This window comes from Oncorhynchus nerka, unplaced genomic scaffold (genome assembly GCF_034236695.1).
Source record: "Oncorhynchus nerka isolate Pitt River unplaced genomic scaffold, Oner_Uvic_2.0 unplaced_scaffold_977, whole genome shotgun sequence".
NCBI classification, from domain to species: Eukaryota; Metazoa; Chordata; class Actinopteri; order Salmoniformes; family Salmonidae; genus Oncorhynchus; species Oncorhynchus nerka.
Window position 1 is genome coordinate 1 of NW_027040315.1, and position 21,462 is coordinate 21,462.

General features: G+C 44.5%; 24 non-coding genes across 24 annotated transcripts; all 24 read left to right on the forward strand.

The window, feature by feature from the left end:
- Positions 1–1,329: 1,329 nt before the first annotated feature.
- Positions 1,330–1,402, forward strand: trnak-cuu (transfer RNA lysine (anticodon CUU)). The gene has a single exon. It is a non-coding gene; the product is annotated as a tRNA-Lys (tRNA).
- Positions 1,403–1,827: 425 nt separating this feature from the next.
- Positions 1,828–1,900, forward strand: trnak-cuu (transfer RNA lysine (anticodon CUU)). The gene has a single exon. It is a non-coding gene; the product is annotated as a tRNA-Lys (tRNA).
- A 425-nt stretch (positions 1,901–2,325) lies between these two features.
- Positions 2,326–2,398, forward strand: trnak-cuu (transfer RNA lysine (anticodon CUU)). The gene has a single exon. It is a non-coding gene; the product is annotated as a tRNA-Lys (tRNA).
- Positions 2,399–2,823: 425 nt separating this feature from the next.
- trnak-cuu (transfer RNA lysine (anticodon CUU)) lies at positions 2,824–2,896 on the forward strand. Its single transcript has one exon. It is a non-coding gene; the product is annotated as a tRNA-Lys (tRNA).
- A 924-nt stretch (positions 2,897–3,820) lies between these two features.
- On the forward strand, positions 3,821–3,893 carry trnak-cuu (transfer RNA lysine (anticodon CUU)). Its single transcript has one exon. It is a non-coding gene; the product is annotated as a tRNA-Lys (tRNA).
- Positions 3,894–11,785: 7,892 nt separating this feature from the next.
- trnak-cuu (transfer RNA lysine (anticodon CUU)) lies at positions 11,786–11,858 on the forward strand. The gene has a single exon. It is a non-coding gene; the product is annotated as a tRNA-Lys (tRNA).
- A 424-nt stretch (positions 11,859–12,282) lies between these two features.
- On the forward strand, positions 12,283–12,355 carry trnak-cuu (transfer RNA lysine (anticodon CUU)). The gene has a single exon. It is a non-coding gene; the product is annotated as a tRNA-Lys (tRNA).
- A 425-nt stretch (positions 12,356–12,780) lies between these two features.
- trnak-cuu (transfer RNA lysine (anticodon CUU)) lies at positions 12,781–12,853 on the forward strand. The gene has a single exon. It is a non-coding gene; the product is annotated as a tRNA-Lys (tRNA).
- Positions 12,854–13,279: 426 nt separating this feature from the next.
- Positions 13,280–13,352, forward strand: trnak-cuu (transfer RNA lysine (anticodon CUU)). The gene has a single exon. It is a non-coding gene; the product is annotated as a tRNA-Lys (tRNA).
- A 425-nt stretch (positions 13,353–13,777) lies between these two features.
- Positions 13,778–13,850, forward strand: trnak-cuu (transfer RNA lysine (anticodon CUU)). Its single transcript has one exon. It is a non-coding gene; the product is annotated as a tRNA-Lys (tRNA).
- A 425-nt stretch (positions 13,851–14,275) lies between these two features.
- Positions 14,276–14,348, forward strand: trnak-cuu (transfer RNA lysine (anticodon CUU)). Its single transcript has one exon. It is a non-coding gene; the product is annotated as a tRNA-Lys (tRNA).
- Positions 14,349–14,773: 425 nt separating this feature from the next.
- Positions 14,774–14,846, forward strand: trnak-cuu (transfer RNA lysine (anticodon CUU)). Its single transcript has one exon. It is a non-coding gene; the product is annotated as a tRNA-Lys (tRNA).
- Positions 14,847–15,271: 425 nt separating this feature from the next.
- trnak-cuu (transfer RNA lysine (anticodon CUU)) lies at positions 15,272–15,344 on the forward strand. Its single transcript has one exon. It is a non-coding gene; the product is annotated as a tRNA-Lys (tRNA).
- Positions 15,345–15,769: 425 nt separating this feature from the next.
- trnak-cuu (transfer RNA lysine (anticodon CUU)) lies at positions 15,770–15,842 on the forward strand. The gene has a single exon. It is a non-coding gene; the product is annotated as a tRNA-Lys (tRNA).
- A 425-nt stretch (positions 15,843–16,267) lies between these two features.
- trnak-cuu (transfer RNA lysine (anticodon CUU)) lies at positions 16,268–16,340 on the forward strand. The gene has a single exon. It is a non-coding gene; the product is annotated as a tRNA-Lys (tRNA).
- A 425-nt stretch (positions 16,341–16,765) lies between these two features.
- On the forward strand, positions 16,766–16,838 carry trnak-cuu (transfer RNA lysine (anticodon CUU)). The gene has a single exon. It is a non-coding gene; the product is annotated as a tRNA-Lys (tRNA).
- Positions 16,839–17,263: 425 nt separating this feature from the next.
- trnak-cuu (transfer RNA lysine (anticodon CUU)) lies at positions 17,264–17,336 on the forward strand. Its single transcript has one exon. It is a non-coding gene; the product is annotated as a tRNA-Lys (tRNA).
- A 425-nt stretch (positions 17,337–17,761) lies between these two features.
- On the forward strand, positions 17,762–17,834 carry trnak-cuu (transfer RNA lysine (anticodon CUU)). Its single transcript has one exon. It is a non-coding gene; the product is annotated as a tRNA-Lys (tRNA).
- Positions 17,835–18,259: 425 nt separating this feature from the next.
- Positions 18,260–18,332, forward strand: trnak-cuu (transfer RNA lysine (anticodon CUU)). Its single transcript has one exon. It is a non-coding gene; the product is annotated as a tRNA-Lys (tRNA).
- A 425-nt stretch (positions 18,333–18,757) lies between these two features.
- trnak-cuu (transfer RNA lysine (anticodon CUU)) lies at positions 18,758–18,830 on the forward strand. Its single transcript has one exon. It is a non-coding gene; the product is annotated as a tRNA-Lys (tRNA).
- Positions 18,831–19,255: 425 nt separating this feature from the next.
- On the forward strand, positions 19,256–19,328 carry trnak-cuu (transfer RNA lysine (anticodon CUU)). The gene has a single exon. It is a non-coding gene; the product is annotated as a tRNA-Lys (tRNA).
- A 425-nt stretch (positions 19,329–19,753) lies between these two features.
- trnak-cuu (transfer RNA lysine (anticodon CUU)) lies at positions 19,754–19,826 on the forward strand. The gene has a single exon. It is a non-coding gene; the product is annotated as a tRNA-Lys (tRNA).
- A 423-nt stretch (positions 19,827–20,249) lies between these two features.
- trnak-cuu (transfer RNA lysine (anticodon CUU)) lies at positions 20,250–20,322 on the forward strand. Its single transcript has one exon. It is a non-coding gene; the product is annotated as a tRNA-Lys (tRNA).
- Positions 20,323–20,747: 425 nt separating this feature from the next.
- Positions 20,748–20,820, forward strand: trnak-cuu (transfer RNA lysine (anticodon CUU)). The gene has a single exon. It is a non-coding gene; the product is annotated as a tRNA-Lys (tRNA).
- The last annotated feature ends 642 nt before the right edge of the window (positions 20,821–21,462 follow it).

Below are 21,462 nucleotides of genomic sequence, written 5' to 3' on the forward strand. Positions count from 1 at the left end.
CAGAAGGCTATGAATTTGTATTCTATCTCTGCCTGCACTCTGACCTGTCATCTCAATGACATACCTATTACCGATGAATTGTACTCCTAAATGGATTGAATAAATTATCATTTTCCGGACAAGAAATAGACAGGCAGGGGCTTCAAGAAGAATACTTGCTCCTGGTGGGGCTTGAACTCATAACCTTCGCATCGAATTACTGTATACTGCTGTATAAGTACAACACGCTAACAGATTGCACCACAGGATCCATCAACAACACTCACTGATCACCATATTTTGCAGAAACTGGGATGTACGATATTCGAACCAAGTCAAAATCACTAGTGAGGTACCTGGCTAGCTCAGTCGGTAGAGCATGAGACTCTTAATCTCAGGGTCGTGGGTTCGAGCCCCACGTTGGGTGTTTATTTTCTCTGCCGAAGCACCAACTCACTTCGCAAACAACCATCTGCTTGGAATTTCGAGCAGGCTTGCCACCCTGCATAGCTGGTGATACAGAAGGCTATGAATTTGTATTTTATCTCTGCCTGCACTCTGACCTGTCATCTCAATGACATCCCTATTACCGATGAATTGTACTCCTAAATGGATTGAATAAATTATCATTTTCCGGACAAGAAATAGACAGGCAGGGGCTTCAAGAAGAATACTTGCTCCTGGTGGGGCTTGAACTCATAACCTTCGCATCGAATTACTGTATACTGCTGTATAAGTACAACACGCTAACAGATTGCACCACAGGATCCATCAACAACACTCACTGATCACCATATTTTGCAGAAACTGGGATGTACGATATTCGAACCAAGTCAAAATCACTAGTGAGGTACCTGGCTAGCTCAGTCGGTAGAGCATGAGACTCTTAATCTCAGGGTCGTGGGTTCGAGCCCCACGTTGGGTGTTTATTTTCTCTGCCGAAGCACCAACTCACTTCGCAAACAACCATCTGCTTGGAATTTCGAGCAGGCTTGCCACCCTGCATAGCTGGTGATACAGAAGGCTATGAATTTGTATTCTATCTCTGCCTGCACTCTGACCTGTCATCTCAATGACATCCCTATTACCGATGAATTGTACTCCTAAATGGATTGAATAAATTATCATTTTCCGGACAAGAAATAGACAGGCAGGGGCTTCAAGAAGAATACTTGCTCCTGGTGGGGCTTGAACTCATAACCTTCGCATCGAATTACTGTATACTGCTGTATAAGTACAACACGCTAACAGATTGCACCACAGGATCCATCAACAACACTCACTGATCACCATATTTTGCAGAAACTGGGATGTACGATATTCGAACCAAGTCAAAATCACTAGTGAGGTACCTGGCTAGCTCAGTCGGTAGAGCATGAGACTCTTAATCTCAGGGTCGTGGGTTCGAGCCCCACGTTGGGTGTTTATTTTCTCTGCCGAAGCACCAACTCACTTCGCAAACAACCATCTGCTTGGAATTTCGAGCAGGCTTGCCACCCTGCATAGCTGGTGATACAGAAGGCTATGAATTTGTATTTTATCTCTGCCTGCACTCTGACCTGTCATCTCAATGACATCCCTATTACCGATGAATTGTACTCCTAAATGGATTGAATAAATTATCATTTTCCGGACAAGAAATAGACAGGCAGGGGCTTCAAGAAGAATACTTGCTCCTGGTGGGGCTTGAACTCATAACCTTCGCATCGAATTACTGTATACTGCTGTATAAGTACAACACGCTAACAGATTGCACCACAGGATCCATCAACAACACTCACTGATCACCATATTTTGCAGAAACTGGGATGTACGATATTCGAACCAAGTCAAAATCACTAGTGAGGTACCTGGCTAGCTCAGTCGGTAGAGCATGAGACTCTTAATCTCAGGGTCGTGGGTTCGAGCCCCACGTTGGGTGTTTATTTTCTCTGCCGAAGCACCAACTCACTTCGCAAACAACCATCTGCTTGGAATTTCGAGCAGGCTTGCCACCCTGCATAGCTGGTGATACAGAAGGCTATGAATTTGTATTTTATCTCTGCCTGCACTCTGACCTGTCATCTCAATGACATCCCTATTACCGATGAATTGTACTCCTAAATGGATTGAATAAATTATCATTTTCCGGACAAGAAATAGACAGGCAGGGGCTTCAAGAAGAATACTTGCTCCTGGTGGGGCTTGAACTCATAACCTTCGCATCGAATTACTGTATACTGCTGTATAAGTACAACACGCTAACAGATTGCACCACAGGATCCATCAACAACACTCACTGATCACCATATTTTGCAGAAACTGGGATGTACGATATTCGAACCAAGTCAAAATCACTAGTGAGGTACCTGGCTAGCTCAGTCGGTAGAGCATGAGACTCTTAATCTCAGGGTCGTGGGTTCGAGCCCCACGTTGGGTGTTTATTTTCTCTGCCGAAGCACCAACTCACTTCGCAAACAACCATCTGCTTGGAATTTCGAGCAGGCTTGCCACCCTGCATAGCTGGTGATACAGAAGGCTATGAATTTGTATTTTATCTCTGCCTGCACTCTGACCTGTCATCTCAATGACATCCCTATTACCGATGAATTGTACTCCTAAATGGATTGAATAAATTATCATTTTCCGGACAAGAAATAGACAGGCAGGGGCTTCAAGAAGAATACTTGCTCCTGGTGGGGCTTGAACTCATAACCTTCGCATCGAATTACTGTATACTGCTGTATAAGTACAACACGCTAACAGATTGCACCACAGGATCCATCAACAACACTCACTGATCACCATATTTTGCAGAAACTGGGATGTACGATATTCGAACCAAGTCAAAATCACTAGTGAGGTACCTGGCTAGCTCAGTCGGTAGAGCATGAGACTCTTAATCTCAGGGTCGTGGGTTCGAGCCCCACGTTGGGTGTTTATTTTCTCTGCCGAAGCACCAACTCACTTCGCAAACAACCATCTGCTTGGAATTTCGAGCAGGCTTGCCACCCTGCATAGCTGGTGATACAGAAGGCTATGAATTTGTATTTTATCTCTGCCTGCACTCTGACCTGTCATCTCAATGACATCCCTATTACCGATGAATTGTACTCCTAAATGGATTGAATAAATTATCATTTTCCGGACAAGAAATAGACAGGCAGGGGCTTCAAGAAGAATACTTGCTCCTGGTGGGGCTTGAACTCATAACCTTCGCATCGAATTACTGTATACTGCTGTATAAGTACAACACGCTAACAGATTGCACCACAGGATCCATCAACAACACTCACTGATCACCATATTTTGCAGAAACTGGGATGTACGATATTCGAACCAAGTCAAAATCACTAGTGAGGTACCTGGCTAGCTCAGTCGGTAGAGCATGAGACTCTTAATCTCAGGGTCGTGGGTTCGAGCCCCACGTTGGTGTTTTTATTTTCTCTGCCGAAGCACCAACTCACTTCGCAAACAACCATCTGCTTGGAATTTCGAGCAGGCTTGCCACCCTGCATAGCTGGTGATACAGAAGGCTATGAATTTGTATTTTATCTCTGCCTGCACTCTGACCTGTCATCTCAATGACATCCCTATTACCGATGAATTGTACTCCTAAATGGATTGAATAAATTATCATTTTCCGGACAAGAAATAGACAGGCAGGGGCTTCAAGAAGAATACTTGCTCCTGGTGGGGCTTGAACTCATAACCTTCGCATCGAATTACTGTATACTGCTGTATAAGTACAACACGCTAACAGATTGCACCACAGGATCCATCAACAACACTCACTGATCACCATATTTTGCAGAAACTGGGATGTACGATATTCGAACCAAGTCAAAATCACTAGTGAGGTACCTGGCTAGCTCAGTCGGTAGAGCATGAGACTCTTAATCTCAGGGTCGTGGGTTCGAGCCCCACGTTGGGTGTTTATTTTCTCTGCCGAAGCACCAACTCACTTCGCAAACAACCATCTGCTTGGAATTTCGAGCAGGCTTGCCACCCTGCATAGCTGGTGATACAGAAGGCTATGAATTTGTATTTTATCTCTGCCTGCACTCTGACCTGTCATCTCAATGACATCCCTATTACCGATGAATTGTACTCCTAAATGGATTGAATAAATTATCATTTTCCGGACAAGAAATAGACAGGCAGGGGCTTCAAGAAGAATACTTGCTCCTGGTGGGGCTTGAACTCATAACCTTCGCATCGAATTACTGTATACTGCTGTATAAGTACAACACGCTAACAGATTGCACCACAGGATCCATCAACAACACTCACTGATCACCATATTTTGCAGAAACTGGGATGTACGATATTCGAACCAAGTCAAAATCACTAGTGAGGTACCTGGCTAGCTCAGTCGGTAGAGCATGAGACTCTTAATCTCAGGGTCGTGGGTTCGAGCCCCACGTTGGGTGTTTATTTTCTCTGCCGAAGCACCAACTCACTTCGCAAACAACCATCTGCTTGGAATTTCGAGCAGGCTTGCCACCCTGCATAGCTGGTGATACAGAAGGCTATGAATTTGTATTTTATCTCTGCCTGCACTCTGACCTGTCATCTCAATGACATCCCTATTACCGATGAATTGTACTCCTAAATGGATTGAATAAATTATCATTTTCCGGACAAGAAATAGACAGGCAGGGGCTTCAAGAAGAATACTTGCTCCTGGTGGGGCTTGAACTCATAACCTTCGCATCGAATTACTGTATACTGCTGTATAAGTACAACACGCTAACAGATTGCACCACAGGATCCATCAACAACACTCACTGATCACCATATTTTGCAGAAACTGGGATGTACGATATTCGAACCAAGTCAAAATCACTAGTGAGGTACCTGGCTAGCTCAGTCGGTAGAGCATGAGACTCTTAATCTCAGGGTCGTGGGTTCGAGCCCCACGTTGGGTGTTTTTTTCTGCCGAAGCACCAACTCACTTCGCAAACAACCATCTGCTTGGAATTTCGAGCAGGCTTGCCACCCTGCATAGCTGGTGATACAGAAGGCTATGAATTTGTATTTTATCTCTGCCTGCACTCTGACCTGTCATCTCAATGACATCCCTATTACCGATGAATTGTACTCCTAAATGGATTGAATAAATTATCATTTTCCGGACAAGAAATAGACAGGCAGGGGCTTCAAGAAGAATACTTGCTCCTGGTGGGGCTTGAACTCATAACCTTCGCATCGAATTACTGTATACTGCTGTATAAGTACAACACGCTAACAGATTGCACCACAGGATCCATCAACAACACTCACTGATCACCATATTTTGCAGAAACTGGGATGTACGATATTCGAACCAAGTCAAAATCACTAGTGAGGTACCTGGCTAGCTCAGTCGGTAGAGCATGAGACTCTTAATCTCAGGGTCGTGGGTTCGAGCCCCACGTTGGGTGTTTATTTTCTCTGCCGAAGCACCAACTCACTTCGCAAACAACCATCTGCTTGGAATTTCGAGCAGGCTTGCCACCCTGCATAGCTGGTGATACAGAAGGCTATGAATTTGTATTTTATCTCTGCCTGCACTCTGACCTGTCATCTCAATGACATCCCTATTACCGATGAATTGTACTCCTAAATGGATTGAATAAATTATCATTTTCCGGACAAGAAATAGACAGGCAGGGGCTTCAAGAAGAATACTTGCTCCTGGTGGGGCTTGAACTCATAACCTTCGCATCGAATTACTGTATACTGCTGTATAAGTACAACACGCTAACAGATTGCACCACAGGATCCATCAACAACACTCACTGATCACCATATTTTGCAGAAACTGGGATGTACGATATTCGAACCAAGTCAAAATCACTAGTGAGGTACCTGGCTAGCTCAGTCGGTAGAGCATGAGACTCTTAATCTCAGGGTCGTGGGTTCGAGCCCCACGTTGGGTGTTTATTTTCTCTGCCGAAGCACCAACTCACTTCGCAAACAACCATCTGCTTGGAATTTCGAGCAGGCTTGCCACCCTGCATAGCTGGTGATACAGAAGGCTATGAATTTGTATTCTATCTCTGCCTGCACTCTGACCTGTCATCTCAATGACATCCCTATTACCGATGAATTGTACTCCTAAATGGATTGAATAAATTATCATTTTCCGGACAAGAAATAGACAGGCAGGGGCTTCAAGAAGAATACTTGCTCCTGGTGGGGCTTGAACTCATAACCTTCGCATCGAATTACTGTATACTGCTGTATAAGTACAACACGCTAACAGATTGCACCACAGGATCCATCAACAACACTCACTGATCACCATATTTTGCAGAAACTGGGATGTACGATATTCGAACCAAGTCAAAATCACTAGTGAGGTACCTGGCTAGCTCAGTCGGTAGAGCATGAGACTCTTAATCTCAGGGTCGTGGGTTCGAGCCCCACGTTGGGTGTTTATTTTCTCTGCCGAAGCACCAACTCACTTCGCAAACAACCATCTGCTTGGAATTTCGAGCAGGCTTGCCACCCTGCATAGCTGGTGATACAGAAGGCTATGAATTTGTATTTTATCTCTGCCTGCACTCTGACCTGTCATCTCAATGACATCCCTATTACCGATGAATTGTACTCCTAAATGGATTGAATAAATTATCATTTTCCGGACAAGAAATAGACAGGCAGGGGCTTCAAGAAGAATACTTGCTCCTGGTGGGGCTTGAACTCATAACCTTCGCATCGAATTACTGTATACTGCTGTATAAGTACAACACGCTAACAGATTGCACCACAGGATCCATCAACAACACTCACTGATCACCATATTTTGCAGAAACTGGGATGTACGATATTCGAACCAAGTCAAAATCACTAGTGAGGTACCTGGCTAGCTCAGTCGGTAGAGCATGAGACTCTTAATCTCAGGGTCGTGGGTTCGAGCCCCACGTTGGGTGTTTATTTTTTTCTGCCGAAGCACCAACTCACTTCGCAAACAACCATCTGCTTGGAATTTCGAGCAGGCTTGCCACCCTGCATAGCTGGTGATACAGAAGGCTATGAATTTGTATTCTATCTCTGCCTGCACTCTGACCTGTCATCTCAATGACATCCCTATTACCGATGAATTGTACTCCTAAATGGATTGAATAAATTATCATTTTCCGGACAAGAAATAGACAGGCAGGGGCTTCAAGAAGAATACTTGCTCCTGGTGGGGCTTGAACTCATAACCTTCGCATCGAATTACTGTATACTGCTGTATAAGTACAACACGCTAACAGATTGCACCACAGGATCCATCAACAACACTCACTGATCACCATATTTTGCAGAAACTGGGATGTACGATATTCGAACCAAGTCAAAATCACTAGTGAGGTACCTGGCTAGCTCAGTCGGTAGAGCATGAGACTCTTAATCTCAGGGTCGTGGGTTCGAGCCCCACGTTGGGTGTTTATTTTCTCTGCCGAAGCACCAACTCACTTCGCAAACAACCATCTGCTTGGAATTTCGAGCAGGCTTGCCACCCTGCATAGCTGGTGATACAGAAGGCTATGAATTTGTATTTTATCTCTGCCTGCACTCTGACCTGTCATCTCAATGACATCCCTATTACCGATGAATTGTACTCCTAAATGGATTGAATAAATTATCATTTTCCGGACAAGAAATAGACAGGCAGGGGCTTCAAGAAGAATACTTGCTCCTGGTGGGGCTTGAACTCATAACCTTCGCATCGAATTACTGTATACTGCTGTATAAGTACAACACGCTAACAGATTGCACCACAGGATCCATCAACAACACTCACTGATCACCATATTTTGCAGAAACTGGGATGTACGATATTCGAACCAAGTCAAAATCACTAGTGAGGTACCTGGCTAGCTCAGTCGGTAGAGCATGAGACTCTTAATCTCAGGGTCGTGGGTTCGAGCCCCACGTTGGGTGTTTATTTTCTCTGCAGAAGCACCAACTCACTTCGCAAACAACCATCTGCTTGGAATTTCGAGCAGGCTTGCCACCCTGCATAGCTGGTGATACAGAAGGCTATGAATTTGTATTTTATCTCTGCCTGCACTCTGACCTGTCATCTCAATGACATCCCTATTACCGATGAATTGTACTCCTAAATGGATTGAATAAATTATCATTTTCCGGACAAGAAATAGACAGGCAGGGGCTTCAAGAAGAATACTTGCTCCTGGTGGGGCTTGAACTCATAACCTTCGCATCGAATTACTGTATACTGCTGTATAAGTACAACACGCTAACAGATTGCACCACAGGATCCATCAACAACACTCACTGATCACCATATTTTGCAGAAACTGGGATGTACGATATTCGAACCAAGTCAAAATCACTAGTGAGGTACCTGGCTAGCTCAGTCGGTAGAGCATGAGACTCTTAATCTCAGGGTCGTGGGTTCGAGCCCCACGTTGGGTGTTTATTTTCTCTGCCGAGCACCAACTCACTTCGCAAACAACCATCTGCTTGGAATTTCGAGCAGGCTTGCCACCCTGCATAGCTGGTGATACAGAAGGCTATGAATTTGTATTTTATCTCTGCCTGCACTCTGACCTGTCATCTCAATGACATCCCTATTACCGATGAATTGTACTCCTAAATGGATTGAATAAATTATCATTTTCCGGACAAGAAATAGACAGGCAGGGGCTTCAAGAAGAATACTTGCTCCTGGTGGGGCTTGAACTCATAACCTTCGCATCGAATTACTGTATACTGCTGTATAAGTACAACACGCTAACAGATTGCACCACAGGATCCATCAACAACACTCACTGATCACCATATTTTGCAGAAACTGGGATGTACGATATTCGAACCAAGTCAAAATCACTAGTGAGGTACCTGGCTAGCTCAGTCGGTAGAGCATGAGACTCTTAATCTCAGGGTCGTGGGTTCGAGCCCCACGTTGGGTGTTTATTTTCTCTGCCGAAGCACCAACTCACTTCGCAAACAACCATCTGCTTGGAATTTCGAGCAGGCTTGCCACCCTGCATAGCTGGTGATACAGAAGGCTATGAATTTGTATTTTATCTCTGCCTGCACTCTGACCTGTCATCTCAATGACATCCCTATTACCGATGAATTGTACTCCTAAATGGATTGAATAAATTATCATTTTCCGGACAAGAAATAGACAGGCAGGGGCTTCAAGAAGAATACTTGCTCCTGGTGGGGCTTGAACTCATAACCTTCGCATCGAATTACTGTATACTGCTGTATAAGTACAACACGCTAACAGATTGCACCACAGGATCCATCAACAACACTCACTGATCACCATATTTTGCAGAAACTGGGATGTACGATATTCGAACCAAGTCAAAATCACTAGTGAGGTACCTGGCTAGCTCAGTCGGTAGAGCATGAGACTCTTAATCTCAGGGTCGTGGGTTCGAGCCCCACGTTGGGTGTTTATTTTCTCTGCCGAAGCACCAACTCACTTCGCAAACAACCATCTGCTTGGAATTTCGAGCAGGCTTGCCACCCTGCATAGCTGGTGATACAGAAGGCTATGAATTTGTATTTTATCTCTGCCTGCACTCTGACCTGTCATCTCAATGACATCCCTATTACCGATGAATTGTACTCCTAAATGGATTGAATAAATTATCATTTTCCGGACAAGAAATAGACAGGCAGGGGCTTCAAGAAGAATACTTGCTCCTGGTGGGGCTTGAACTCATAACCTTCGCATCGAATTACTGTATACTGCTGTATAAGTACAACACGCTAACAGATTGCACCACAGGATCCATCAACAACACTCACTGATCACCATATTTTGCAGAAACTGGGATGTACGATATTCGAACCAAGTCAAAATCACTAGTGAGGTACCTGGCTAGCTCAGTCGGTAGAGCATGAGACTCTTAATCTCAGGGTCGTGGGTTCGAGCCCCACGTTGGGTGTTTATTTTCTCTGCCGAAGCACCAACTCACTTCGCAAACAACCATCTGCTTGGAATTTCGAGCAGGCTTGCCACCCTGCATAGCTGGTGATACAGAAGGCTATGAATTTGTATTTTATCTCTGCCTGCACTCTGACCTGTCATCTCAATGACATCCCTATTACCGATGAATTGTACTCCTAAATGGATTGAATAAATTATCATTTTCCGGACAAGAAATAGACAGGCAGGGGCTTCAAGAAGAATACTTGCTCCTGGTGGGGCTTGAACTCATAACCTTCGCATCGAATTACTGTATACTGCTGTATAAGTACAACACGCTAACAGATTGCACCACAGGATCCATCAACAACACTCACTGATCACCATATTTTGCAGAAACTGGGATGTACGATATTCGAACCAAGTCAAAATCACTAGTGAGGTACCTGGCTAGCTCAGTCGGTAGAGCATGAGACTCTTAATCTCAGGGTCGTGGGTTCGAGCCCCACGTTGGGTGTTTATTTTCTCTGCCGAAGCACCAACTCACTTCGCAAACAACCATCTGCTTGGAATTTCGAGCAGGCTTGCCACCCTGCATAGCTGGTGATACAGAAGGCTATGAATTTGTATTTTATCTCTGCCTGCACTCTGACCTGTCATCTCAATGACATCCCTATTACCGATGAATTGTACTCCTAAATGGATTGAATAAATTATCATTTTCCGGACAAGAAATAGACAGGCAGGGGCTTCAAGAAGAATACTTGCTCCTGGTGGGGCTTGAACTCATAACCTTCGCATCGAATTACTGTATACTGCTGTATAAGTACAACACGCTAACAGATTGCACCACAGGATCCATCAACAACACTCACTGATCACCATATTTTGCAGAAACTGGGATGTACGATATTCGAACCAAGTCAAAATCACTAGTGAGGTACCTGGCTAGCTCAGTCGGTAGAGCATGAGACTCTTAATCTCAGGGTCGTGGGTTCGAGCCCCACGTTGGGTGTTTATTTTCTCTGCCGAAGCACCAACTCACTTCGCAAACAACCATCTGCTTGGAATTTCGAGCAGGCTTGCCACCCTGCATAGCTGGTGATACAGAAGGCTATGAATTTGTATTTTATCTCTGCCTGCACTCTGACCTGTCATCTCAATGACATCCCTATTACCGATGAATTGTACTCCTAAATGGATTGAATAAATTATCATTTTCCGGACAAGAAATAGACAGGCAGGGGCTTCAAGAAGAATACTTGCTCCTGGTGGGGCTTGAACTCATAACCTTCGCATCGAATTACTGTATACTGCTGTATAAGTACAACACGCTAACAGATTGCACCACAGGATCCATCAACAACACTCACTGATCACCATATTTTGCAGAAACTGGGATGTACGATATTCGAACCAAGTCAAAATCACTAGTGAGGTACCTGGCTAGCTCAGTCGGTAGAGCATGAGACTCTTAATCTCAGGGTCGTGGGTTCGAGCCCCACGTTGGGTGTTTATTTTCTCTGCCGAAGCACCAACTCACTTCGCAAACAACCATCTGCTTGGAATTTCGAGCAGGCTTGCCACCCTGCATAGCTGGTGATACAGAAGGCTATGAATTTGTATTTTATCTCTGCCTGCACTCTGACCTGTCATCTCAATGACATCCCTATTACCGATGAATTGTACTCCTAAATGGATTGAATAAATTATCATTTTCCGGACAAGAAATAGACAGGCAGGGGCTTCAAGAAGAATACTTGCTCCTGGTGGGGCTTGAACTCATAACCTTCGCATCGAATTACTGTATACTGCTGTATAAGTACAACACGCTAACAGATTGCACCACAGGATCCATCAACAACACTCACTGATCACCATATTTTGCAGAAACTGGGATGTACGATATTCGAACCAAGTCAAAATCACTAGTGAGGTACCTGGCTAGCTCAGTCGGTAGAGCATGAGACTCTTAATCTCAGGGTCGTGGGTTCGAGCCCCACGTTGGGTGTTTATTTTCTCTGCCGAAGCACCAACTCACTCGCAAACAACCATCTGCTTGGAATTTCGAGCAGGCTTGCCACCCTGCATAGCTGGTGATACAGAAGGCTATGAATTTGTATTTTATCTCTGCCTGCACTCTGACCTGTCATCTCAATGACATCCCTATTACCGATGAATTGTACTCCTAAATGGATTGAATAAATTATCATTTTCCGGACAAGAAATAGACAGGCAGGGGCTTCAAGAAGAATACTTGCTCCTGGTGGGGCTTGAACTCATAACCTTCGCATCGAATTACTGTATACTGCTGTATAAGTACAACACGCTAACAGATTGCACCACAGGATCCATCAACAACACTCACTGATCACCATATTTTGCAGAAACTGGGATGTACGATATTCGAACCAAGTCAAAATCACTAGTGAGGTACCTGGCTAGCTCAGTCGGTAGAGCATGAGACTCTTAATCTCAGGGTCGTGGGTTCGAGCCCCACGTTGGGTGTTTATTTTCTCTGCCGAAGCACCAACTCACTTCGCAAACAACCATCTGCTTGGAATTTCGAGCAGGCTTGCCACCCTGCATAGCTGGTGATACAGAAGGCTATGAATTTGTATTTTATCTCTGCCTGCACTCTGACCTGTCATCTCAATGACATCCCTATTACCGATGAATTGTACTCCTAAATGGATTGAATAAATTATCATTTTCCGGACAAGAAATAGACAGGCAGGGGCTTCAAGAAGAATACTTGCTCCTGGTGGGGCTTGAACTCATAACCTTCGCATCGAATTACTGTATACTGCTGTATAAGTACAACACGCTAACAGATTGCACCACAGGATCCATCAACAACACTCACTGATCACCATATTTTGCAGAAACTGGGATGTACGATATTCGAACCAAGTCAAAATCACTAGTGAGGTACCTGGCTAGCTCAGTCGGTAGAGCATGAGACTCTTAATCTCAGGGTCGTGGGTTCGAGCCCCACGTTGGGTGTTTATTTTCTCTGCCGAAGCACCAACTCACTTCGAAAAACAACCATCTGCTTGGAATTTCGAGCAGGCTTGCCACCCTGCATAGCTGGTGATACAGAAGGCTATGAATTTGTATTTTATCTCTGCCTGCACTCTGACCTGTCATCTCAATGACATCCCTATTACCGATGAATTGTACTCCTAAATGGATTGAATAAATTATCATTTTCCGGACAAGAAATAGACAGGCAGGGGCTTCAAGAAGAATACTTGCTCCTGGTGGGGCTTGAACTCATAACCTTCGCATCGAATTACTGTATACTGCTGTATAAGTACAACACGCTAACAGATTGCACCACAGGATCCATCAACAACACTCACTGATCACCATATTTTGCAGAAACTGGGATGTACGATATTCGAACCAAGTCAAAATCACTAGTGAGGTACCTGGCTAGCTCAGTCGGTAGAGCATGAGACTCTTAATCTCAGGGTCGTGGGTTCGAGCCCCACGTTGGGTGTTTATTTTCTCTGCCGAAGCACCAACTCACTTCGCAAACAACCATCTGCTTGGAATTTCGAGCAGGCTTGCCACCCTGCATAGCTGGTGATACAGAAGGCTATGAATTTGTATTTTATCTCTGCCTGCACTCTGACCTGTCATCTCAATGACATCCCTATTACCGATGAATTGTACTCCTAAATGGATTGAATAAATTATCATTTTCCGGACAAGAAATAGACAGGCAGGGGCTTCAAGAAGAATACTTGCTCCTGGTGGGGCTTGAACTCATAACCTTCGCATCGAATTACTGTATACTGCTGTATAAGTACAACACGCTAACAGATTGCACCACAGGATCCATCAACAACACTCACTGATCACCATATTTTGCAGAAACTGGGATGTACGATATTCGAACCAAGTCAAAATCACTAGTGAGGTACCTGGCTAGCTCAGTCGGTAGAGCATGAGACTCTTAATCTCAGGGTCGTGGGTTCGAGCCCCACGTTGGGTGTTTATTTTCTCTGCCGAAGCACCAACTCACTTCGCAAACAACCATCTGCTTGGAATTTCGAGCAGGCTTGCCACCCTGCATAGCTGGTGATACAGAAGGCTATGAATTTGTATTTTATCTCTGCCTGCACTCTGACCTGTCATCTCAATGACATCCCTATTACCGATGAATTGTACTCCTAAATGGATTGAATAAATTATCATTTTCCGGACAAGAAATAGACAGGCAGGGGCTTCAAGAAGAATACTTGCTCCTGGTGGGGCTTGAACTCATAACCTTCGCATCGAATTACTGTATACTGCTGTATAAGTACAACACGCTAACAGATTGCACCACAGGATCCATCAACAACACTCACTGATCACCATATTTTGCAGAAACTGGGATGTACGATATTCGAACCAAGTCAAAATCACTAGTGAGGTACCTGGCTAGCTCAGTCGGTAGAGCATGAGACTCTTAATCTCAGGGTCGTGGGTTCGAGCCCCACGTTGGGTGTTTATTTTCTCTGCCGAAGCACCAACTCACTTCGCAAACAACCATCTGCTTGGAATTTCGAGCAGGCTTGCCACCCTGCATAGCTGGTGATACAGAAGGCTATGAATTTGTATTTTATCTCTGCCTGCACTCTGACCTGTCATCTCAATGACATCCCTATTACCGATGAATTGTACTCCTAAATGGATTGAATAAATTATCATTTTCCGGACAAGAAATAGACAGGCAGGGGCTTCAAGAAGAATACTTGCTCCTGGTGGGGCTTGAACTCATAACCTTCGCATCGAATTACTGTATACTGCTGTATAAGTACAACACGCTAACAGATTGCACCACAGGATCCATCAACAACACTCACTGATCACCATATTTTGCAGAAACTGGGATGTACGATATTCGAACCAAGTCAAAATCACTAGTGAGGTACCTGGCTAGCTCAGTCGGTAGAGCATGAGACTCTTAATCTCAGGGTCGTGGGTTCGAGCCCCACGTTGGGTGTTTATTTTCTCTGCCGAAGCACCAACTCACTTCGCAAACAACCATCTGCTTGGAATTTCGAGCAGGCTTGCCACCCTGCATAGCTGGTGATACAGAAGGCTATGAATTTGTATTTTATCTCTGCCTGCACTCTGACCTGTCATCTCAATGACATCCCTATTACCGATGAATTGTACTCCTAAATGGATTGAATAAATTATCATTTTCCGGACAAGAAATAGACAGGCAGGGGCTTCAAGAAGAATACTTGCTCCTGGTGGGGCTTGAACTCATAACCTTCGCATCGAATTACTGTATACTGCTGTATAAGTACAACACGCTAACAGATTGCACCACAGGATCCATCAACAACACTCACTGATCACCATATTTTGCAGAAACTGGGATGTACGATATTCGAACCAAGTCAAAATCACTAGTGAGGTACCTGGCTAGCTCAGTCGGTAGAGCATGAGACTCTTAATCTCAGGGTCGTGGGTTCGAGCCCCACGTTGGGTGTTTATTTTCTCTGCCGAAGCACCAACTCACTTCGCAAACAACCATCTGCTTGGAATTTCGAGCAGGCTTGCCACCCTGCATAGCTGGTGATACAGAAGGCTATGAATTTGTATTTTATCTCTGCCTGCACTCTGACCTGTCATCTCAATGACATCCCTATTACCGATGAATTGTACTCCTAAATGGATTGAATAAATTATCATTTTCCGGACAAGAAATAGACAGGCAGGGGCTTCAAGAAGAATACTTGCTCCTGGTGGGGCTTGAACTCATAACCTTCGCATCGAATTACTGTATACTGCTGTATAAGTACAACACGCTAACAGATTGCACCACAGGATCCATCAACAACACTCACTGATCACCATATTTTGCAGAAACTGGGATGTACGATATTCGAACCAAGTCAAAATCACTAGTGAGGTACCTGGCTAGCTCAGTCGGTAGAGCATGAGACTCTTAATCTCAGGGTCGTGGGTTCGAGCCCCACGTTGGGTGTTTATTTTCTCTGCCGAAGCACCAACTCACTTCGCAAACAACCATCTGCTTGGAATTTCGAGCAGGCTTGCCACCCTGCATAGCTGGTGATACAGAAGGCTATGAATTTGTATTTTATCTCTGCCTGCACTCTGACCTGTCATCTCAATGACATCCCTATTACCGATGAATTGTACTCCTAAATGGATTGAATAAATTATCATTTTCCGGACAAGAAATAGACAGGCAGGGGCTTCAAGAAGAATACTTGCTCCTGGTGGGGCTTGAACTCATAACCTTCGCATCGAATTACTGTATACTGCTGTATAAGTACAACACGCTAACAGATTGCACCACAGGATCCATCAACAACACTCACTGATCACCATATTTTGCAGAAACTGGGATGTACGATATTCGAACCAAGTCAAAATCACTAGTGAGGTACCTGGCTAGCTCAGTCGGTAGAGCATGAGACTCTTAATCTCAGGGTCGTGGGTTCGAGCCCCACGTTGGGTGTTTATTTTCTCTGCCGAAGCACCAACTCACTTCGCAAACAACCATCTGCTTGGAATTTCGAGCAGGCTTGCCACCCTGCATAGCTGGTGATACAGAAGGCTATGAATTTGTATTTTATCTCTGCCTGCACTCTGACCTGTCATCTCAATGACATCCCTATTACCGATGAATTGTACTCCTAAATGGATTGAATAAATTATCATTTTCCGGACAAGAAATAGACAGGCAGGGGCTTCAAGAAGAATACTTGCTCCTGGTGGGGCTTGAACTCATAACCTTCGCATCGAATTACTGTATACTGCTGTATAAGTACAACACGCTAACAGATTGCACCACAGGATCCATCAACAACACTCACTGATCACCATATTTTGCAGAAACTGGGATGTACGATATTCGAACCAAGTCAAAATCACTAGTGAGGTACCTGGCTAGCTCAGTCGGTAGAGCATGAGACTCTTAATCTCAGGGTCGTGGGTTCGAGCCCCACGTTGGGTGTTTATTTTCTCTGCCGAAGCACCAACTCACTTCGCAAACAACCATCTGCTTGGAATTTCGAGCAGGCTTGCCACCCTGCATAGCTGGTGATACAGAAGGCTATGAATTTGTATTTTATCTCTGCCTGCACTCTGACCTGTCATCTCAATGACATCCCTATTACCGATGAATTGTACTCCTAAATGGATTGAATAAATTATCATTTTCCGGACAAGAAATAGACAGGCAGGGGCTTCAAGAAGAATACTTGCTCCTGGTGGGGCTTGAACTCATAACCTTCGCATCGAATTACTGTATACTGCTGTATAAGTACAACACGCTAACAGATTGCACCACAGGATCCATCAACAACACTCACTGATCACCATATTTTGCAGAAACTGGGATGTACGATATTCGAACCAAGTCAAAATCACTAGTGAGGTACCTGGCTAGCTCAGTCGGTAGAGCATGAGACTCTTAATCTCAGGGTCGTGGGTTCGAGCCCCACGTTGGGTGTTTATTTTCTCTGCCGAAGCACCAACTCACTTCGCAAACAACCATCTGCTTGGAATTTCGAGCAGGCTTGCCACCCTGCATAGCTGGTGATACAGAAGGCTATGAATTTGTATTTTATCTCTGCCTGCACTCTGACCTGTCATCTCAATGACATCCCTATTACCGATGAATTGTACTCCTAAATGGATTGAATAAATTATCATTTTCCGGACAAGAAATAGACAGGCAGGGGCTTCAAGAAGAATACTTGCTCCTGGTGGGGCTTGAACTCATAACCTTCGCATCGAATTACTGTATACTGCTGTATAAGTACAACACGCTAACAGATTGCACCACAGGATCCATCAACAACACTCACTGATCACCATATTTTGCAGAAACTGGGATGTACGATATTCGAACCAAGTCAAAATCACTAGTGAGGTACCTGGCTAGCTCAGTCGGTAGAGCATGAGACTCTTAATCTCAGGGTCGTGGGTTCGAGCCCCACGTTGGGTGTTTATTTTCTCTGCCGAAGCACCAACTCACTTCGCAAACAACCATCTGCTTGGAATTTCGAGCAGGCTTGCCACCCTGCATAGCTGGTGATACAGAAGGCTATGAATTTGTATTTTATCTCTGCCTGCACTCTGACCTGTCATCTCAATGACATCCCTATTACCGATGAATTGTACTCCTAAATGGATTGAATAAATTATCATTTTCCGGACAAGAAATAGACAGGCAGGGGCTTCAAGAAGAATACTTGCTCCTGGTGGGGCTTGAACTCATAACCTTCGCATCGAATTACTGTATACTGCTGTATAAGTACAACACGCTAACAGATTGCACCACAGGATCCATCAACAACACTCACTGATCACCATATTTTGCAGAAACTGGGATGTACGATATTCGAACCAAGTCAAAATCACTAGTGAGGTACCTGGCTAGCTCAGTCGGTAGAGCATGAGACTCTTAATCTCAGGGTCGTGGGTTCGAGCCCCACGTTGGGTGTTTATTTTCTCTGCCGAAGCACCAACTCACTTCGCAAACAACCATCTGCTTGGAATTTCGAGCAGGCTTGCCACCCTGCATAGCTGGTGATACAGAAGGCTATGAATTTGTATTTTATCTCTGCCTGCACTCTGACCTGTCATCTCAATGACATCCCTATTACCGATGAATTGTACTCCTAAATGGATTGAATAAATTATCATTTTCCGGACAAGAAATAGACAGGCAGGGGCTTCAAGAAGAATACTTGCTCCTGGTGGGGCTTGAACTCATAACCTTCGCATCGAATTACTGTATACTGCTGTATAAGTACAACACGCTAACAGATTGCACCACAGGATCCATCAACAACACTCACTGATCACCATATTTTGCAGAAACTGGGATGTACGATATTCGAACCAAGTCAAAATCACTAGTGAGGTACCTGGCTAGCTCAGTCGGTAGAGCATGAGACTCTTAATCTCAGGGTCGTGGGTTCGAGCCCCACGTTGGGTGTTTATTTTCTCTGCCGAAGCACCAACTCACTTCGCAAACAACCATCTGCTTGGAATTTCGAGCAGGCTTGCCACCCTGCATAGCTGGTGATACAGAAGGCTATGAATTTGTATTTTATCTCTGCCTGCACTCTGACCTGTCATCTCAATGACATCCCTATTACCGATGAATTGTACTCCTAAATGGATTGAATAAATTATCATTTTCCGGACAAGAAATAGACAGGCAGGGGCTTCAAGAAGAATACTTGCTCCTGGTGGGGCTTGAACTCATAACCTTCGCATCGAATTACTGTATACTGCTGTATAAGTACAACACGCTAACAGATTGCACCACAGGATCCATCAACAACACTCACTGATCACCATATTTTGCAGAAACTGGGATGTACGATATTCGAACCAAGTCAAAATCACTAGTGAGGTACCTGGCTAGCTCAGTCGGTAGAGCATGAGACTCTTAATCTCAGGGTCGTGGGTTCGAGCCCCACGTTGGGTGTTTATTTTCTCTGCCGAAGCACCAACTCACTTCGCAAACAACCATCTGCTTGGAATTTCGAGCAGGCTTGCCACCCTGCATAGCTGGTGATACAGAAGGCTATGAATTTGTATTTTATCTCTGCCTGCACTCTGACCTGTCATCTCAATGACATCCCTATTACCGATGAATTGTACTCCTAAATGGATTGAATAAATTATCATTTTCCGGACAAGAAATAGACAGGCAGGGGCTTCAAGAAGAATACTTGCTCCTGGTGGGGCTTGAACTCATAACCTTCGCATCGAATTACTGTATACTGCTGTATAAGTACAACACGCTAACAGATTGCACCACAGGATCCATCAACAACACTCACTGATCACCATATTTTGCAGAAACTGGGATGTACGATATTCGAACCAAGTCAAAATCACTAGTGAGGTACCTGGCTAGCTCAGTCGGTAGAGCATGAGACTCTTAATCTCAGGGTCGTGGGTTCGAGCCCCACGTTGGGTGTTTATTTTCTCTGCCGAAGCACCAACTCACTTCGCAAACAACCATCTGCTTGGAATTTCGAGGGCTTGCCACCCTGCATAGCTGGTGATACAGAAGGCTATGAATTTGTATTTTATCTCTGCCTGCACTCTGACCTGTCATCTCAATGACATCCCTATTACCGATGAATTGTACTCCTAAATGGATTGAATAAATTATCATTTTCCGGACAAGAAATAGACAGGCAGGGGCTTCAAGAAGAATACTTGCTCCTGGTGGGGCTTGAACTCATAACCTTCGCATCGAATTACTGTATACTGCTGTATAAGTACAACACGCTAACAGATTGCACCACAGGATCCATCAACAACACTCACTGATCACCATATTTTGCAGAAACTGGGATGTACGATATTCGAACCAAGTCAAAATCACTAGTGAGGTACCTGGCTAGCTCAGTCGGTAGAGCATGAGACTCTTAATCTCAGGGTCGTGGGTTCGAGCCCCACGTTGGGTGTTTATTTTCTCTGCCGAAGCACCAACTCACTTCGCAAACAACCATCTGCTTGGAATTTCGAGCAGGCTTGCCACCCTGCATAGCTGGTGATACAGAAGGCTATGAATTTGTATTTTATCTCTGCCTGCACTCTGACCTGTCATCTCAATGACATCCCTATTACCGATGAATTGTACTCCTAAATGGATTGAATAAATTATCATTTTCCGGACAAGAAATAGACAGGCAGGGGCTTCAAGAAGAATACTTGCTCCTGGTGGGGCTTGAACTCATAACCTTCGCATCGAATTACTGTATACTGCTGTATAAGTACAACACGCTAACAGATTGCACCACAGGATCCATCAACAACACTCACTGATCACCATATTTTGCAGAAACTGGGATGTACGATATTCGAACCAAGTCAAAATCACTAGTGAGGTACCTGGCTAGCTCAGTCGGTAGAGCATGAGACTCTTAATCTCAGGGTCGTGGGTTCGAGCCCCACGTTGGGTGTTTATTTTCTCTGCCGAAGCACCAACTCACTTCGCAAACAACCATCTGCTTGGAATTTCGAGCAGGCTTGCCACCCTGCATAGCTGGTGATACAGAAGGCTATGAATTTGTATTTTATCTCTGCCTGCACTCTGACCTGTCATCTCAATGACATCCCTATTACCGATGAATTGTACTCCTAAATGGATTGAATAAATTATCATTTTCCGGACAAGAAATAGACAGGCAGGGGCTTCAAGAAGAATACTTGCTCCTGGTGGGGCTTGAACTCATAACCTTCGCATCGAATTACTGTATACTGCTGTATAAGTACAACACGCTAACAGATTGCATCACAGGATCCATCAACAACACTCACTGATCACCATATTTTGCAGAAACTGGGATGTACGATATTCGAAACAAGTCAAAATCACTAGTGAGGTACCTGGCTAGCTCAGTCGGTAGAGCATGAGACTCTTAATCTCAGGGACGTGGGTTCGAGCACCACGCTGGGTGTTTATTTTCTCTGCCGAAGCACCAACTCACTTCGTAAACAACCATCTGATTGGAATTTCGAGCAGGCTTTTACCACCCTGCATAGCTGGTGATACAGAAGGCTATGAATTTGTATTTTATCTCTGCCTGCACTCTGACCTGTCA